Source organism: Empidonax traillii, unplaced genomic scaffold (assembly GCF_003031625.1).
Source record: "Empidonax traillii isolate 1590-97213 ecotype Southwest subspecies unplaced genomic scaffold, ASM303162v1 scaffold1518:size97226, whole genome shotgun sequence".
Taxonomy (NCBI): Eukaryota; Metazoa; Chordata; class Aves; order Passeriformes; family Tyrannidae; genus Empidonax; species Empidonax traillii.
The window spans coordinates 89,471-93,792 of NW_020956711.1; the positions used below are offsets into that span (position 1 = coordinate 89,471).

General features: G+C 46.5%; 1 long non-coding RNA gene across 1 annotated transcript; it reads right to left on the reverse strand.

The window, feature by feature from the left end:
* Nucleotides 1-659: 659 nt before the first annotated feature.
* On the reverse strand, nucleotides 660-1,937 carry LOC114070319. The gene is made up of 3 exons (XR_003573913.1): nucleotides 1,902-1,937; nucleotides 1,621-1,711; nucleotides 660-691 (listed from the first exon to the last, which is right to left on the reverse strand). It is a non-coding gene; the product is annotated as an uncharacterized LOC114070319 (long non-coding RNA).
* Nucleotides 1,938-4,322: the final 2,385 nt, after the last annotated feature.

Consider the following 4,322-nt stretch of genomic DNA (forward strand, 5'->3'; position numbering starts at 1 on the left):
CTGGTACTTTGGGACTTTGTGCAAATCTACTGTAGATTACCATACTGGTCTATGATACTGTCATTAGCTATGGTGCATGCAGAATGATTGCTGCCAGGTCCTTTGTGCTCTGCTTCGGGCTGTCTGAGCATGAAAGGTCTCTACAGCCTTCCAAAACTTGACACAAAACGTGCGGTCCTTTTGCATTTGTTATTGCCTTTTGTTGCTATTTAGGCAATGTGGAATTTGGAGACTTCATTTCCTCACTTTATGGACAAATGAGTCTGTTCTGGTAGCAGGGGGTGGTGCCTCAAAAGGTGCAATGAAAACTGCTCAGAGTCAGTGTTGAGAGTTTAGGTAGCAAAAGGTATTTATTTTCAGCAATGTCGGGGGCAAGCCAGCTCACGCTGGATAAAACCAGCCCAAAGTTATCCATGTAAAGTCAGGGGTTTGTACAGTTTTGGTGCGATATTCAGAATAGGCGGAGTCTGGGGTGGAGCCCTCTTTTGGGCTGTTGTTCTGGTGGGCGTTCTGGTGTCTTGAGCCTCAAAGCAGATCTCAGCCCCAGAGCACCCTTCTCCATGTAGTTTGCCTCGGAGTCTTCACTGAAAGGGCTCAAGCACTGCTGGCTTAATTGCACTGGAGAGGTGGCTGTGTTTCTCGTGGTAGCTTGAGCCTCACTCCTCTGTGAATGGTGGCAGCAATTGCATGTCTGTGGGAGAGAAAGAGTTGGCACCAGCTGTGGGGGTGGACAGGATAGCAAGAGTAGAAAATATTCCCTTGCAGCTGACTCCTGTGCTCTGTAAAACACGGAGGGTGGCTGGAGCAGTAATGTGCCAAGAAAGTCTCCTGCATGGAGAAAAGGTCCAACTGCCCTCTGGGTGAAGAACCTTTTCCTAACATCTGAAGTAAACCTCCCCTGACACAGCTTCATGCCATTCCCCTGGCTTCTGAATGCATGGAATCAGATGCAACTGCTAAGGAAACTTTCCTGTCCTATCATCCAGGAGCCACTCTGGCAAAAGTCTGGGTTCCTGCCATGTCTCGGAGTGTCCAGTCCTGGTAAGGCCACAGGTCCCTGTGCCCTCCACTGTGCAAAGGGATTTTCATCTTTGGAGGTCATCTCATTGCATTATGGACCCATGCCCTCTGGACAGGGAATCCACAGTCTCTAAATCAGGAAGGTGGCTGCAATACAGGCAAGTGAAGAATTCCTGTCGCAGTCTGATGATGCCAGTCAGGCCACCGGGAAGAAGTGCTTCACCAAAGCCCATGGAAAGCCCACAAGGAAATGTACCAAATCCCTCTACTGTATGACTGTCTGAAGTGCTGTCTGAGGCCGCAACCTTCTGACTGGTCTAAAGCAGACAACGCTTAAACCTGGTAATGCACTAATACTTAAGTACGTTACTGTCAACCCCTGACACAGACGGCAATTGGTAGGATTTGGTTTGGTCTCATGGGACAACTTAAAATGCCAGAAAGCTGGGTAACAGACAGGACTTTCAGAGCATTTTGTAGTCAGTAGAACAGAGGAACTGATCTCTCCTAGATTCTCTCTAGGAAAAGCCCATTGTAAAATTTGCCCACATGAATATGGAACAAGGCTCTGTGGGTCATAAAAGGGAAGGCCCTGAGTACCTTTTTGGTTTGCCGCAACTTCTCAATTATTTCTATGGTTTTGGCTTGACACTGGAATGTGGCTTCCAGCCTGGCGTAGTCAACTTCGAGACTGAAAAATAAGTACAGGCTTTATGACAGAAGTCCAGAAGAGCACAGATCCCAAAGGAACAGTGTGAAAGAATCTCATCTAAAATGAAAAGCATCTTTGAAAATCATGTATTAGTATCTCACTGGGATACAAGTAAGTCCTCTTGTTTCTACACAATCACAAAAAGGGAAGCTTTGCTGCACTGGCTTACCAATGGAAGCGTTCTTGCAGCTCACGGATAGCTGCACGTAAAGACGTGTTGTGTGAAGGAGGAAGGTCTTGCAGGTTCCCGGAAATTTTTATTTCCTTCTCCTTTGGGGGGTTCTTCAATAACTCAGGAGAACGTTCATTCTGGACATGACGCTCTTTGGGTTCCTGCAGATGTCAAACCCCAACAAGAATCCTCAGTAGACAGCTTACGTTTGTTCGAAAAAACTGCACTGCTTTGACACTCATGAAAACTCTTGAAACCCACGTTACTTCCTCCAAAAGCGTGCAAGAGATGGGCAAGTGATCCACATACAAAATGCTCAGCACTGGCATTATCCAGCTCCTCCTTCCCCACCACACTTACTCAACCAGAAGGGACCTGTTCTCTCCAGAAGAGATTCCATTCCCCCACACCCAGCAATGACCTGAAGTGGTATAGAATAATGATTCTGTCCTAGCCACGCCCCCTCCTGGTGTTTGCAAAAATTAACCCTGTCCTGGCCAGAACCAAGACACTTGGCTACTCCAACACAGTTAGAAGCTCCTCCTGCTCCTAAAGTGACTTTGCAACTCCACGATGATGATGGTGTGATGAGGAAATACTATGAAGCATCAGCTCAGCACTCCAATATGCCTATCCCTCCTCTCTCAGCACATAGTCTGCTTTGCAAAACTTGAGAAGCAGCTTTTTGACAGGAATACACATGTGCTTGTCCAATGAAGGAGAAAGTGACTTCCTGGATAGTGATCTTTCTCATCATAAGCACCAGGCTTATAAAACTAGTTGAGTCAATTATATGTCACTCAGCTTACTCCTGTTGCACAGTTGCCCAGTACACTAAGACCACCTGTTGGAGTTCATACACACACAGGTAACCCCATACACCAAGGCAAGGCTAAGGTGTTAAGGCAAAGTTTACTCCGAAGTCAAAAACCCTAAAATACCCCTCTAAAAATCACAGCGGGAGGAAGGAGCGTGCAGCCTGTAGCCTGGGTGCTTTTTATATCAACACCTTTTGCATGCACATAACTTCAAAGCTGTGTTCTCTCCCTGTCCTTCTATGGATTTCTTCTCTCCCCAGCAGGGACCCCACAGCATGTCTGTGAGAATGCGTTCTCTCTTCTTGCAACAGTGGAGTCAGCTTCATAAACAGGCAGCCAAAGAAATACAGACAGTGCTATTCATGGGAAATCATTTTCCCCTGTGTTGGGTCTTTCCTAGCGTCCAAACCGGGCTTGACTTAAAATTCTTTTATCCTCCTTGAGTAAATCTTTCACATAGAATTTTTCAGTCCCTACACCACCTTAGTGCAGCCCTCCACTCTCACTTCAAGTCGTGCCAACAGGTAAACACCAAAGGCAGGGGTGCTGTTCCTTCCCACCACAGCTAGCTGCACACCGAATCATCTGGTATTACATCAAACTCTCAAGGAAAAATCAGTTTCCTGCTCTGGTGCACTACAAAGAAGGCCTTGGGCCCTGCCAAGAGACAGCCTTTCCCATACCTGAATTCCAGACCTCTCCACTTTCTCCTGCATCGGCACTTTCTCTTCCTTCACGTCCTTGCTGTGGGTCTTCATATTTGCAAGTGAAGCTTCTGCCGGAGAGTTCTTTCCGAGAACTTCATTAAGCTTTTCCAGTAGCTGCGTGAGCAATGGCTAAAGAAATGGTGTTCCATGAACATGGAGAAACCAGTAAGAACACGACAACACAAGAGATGCTTTTACAGATGGGATTATATAAAGAGATCAGTCATCAGGCTAGCCAGACAGGTGAAAGGGGGGATTCTCCTTTTCTACTCTGCTCTCATGGGACCTCACTTGGAGCACTGTCCAGCTCTGGGGTCCTCAGCAAAAGTAAGACATGGACCTGATGGAATGAGTCCAGAGGAAGGCCATAAATGGCCAGAGGGCTGGAACAGCTCTCCTGTGAAAAAAGGCTGAGAGACTTGGACTTTTTCAGCCAGGGAAAAGCAGGCTTTGGGCAGAACTTACTGCTGTCTTTCAGTATAAAAAGAGAGAGAGAGATGTTTACAGAAGCCAGTAGTGGCAGGATAAGAGGCAGTGGTTTAAAATGAAAAGAGGGTAGATTTAGATTGGACTTAAGAAATAAATTTTTTGCAAGGACTGTGGGGGGACACTTGACCAAGTTATGGAAGTGTTCAAAGGGAACGTAAATGGGACTTGCAGCAAGCCTTATTCCAGCCCTTCCTGCTTCAGAATGCCATCCAAATGAGGTCCAAAGTATAGCACAGATCCAGACTCAATCACCTCCTCTCAGCAGTATTTCAAAATGAGTTCAGGAGTAAGATCACTTGTGCTTACACTGACAGGCTCTATTTAGGGATGTATCTGTGTCAACCTCGAATAGAGTCACCTGTATGTCCAGCTGAGCATCTGTTTGAGTTGAAGAATCAAATCTT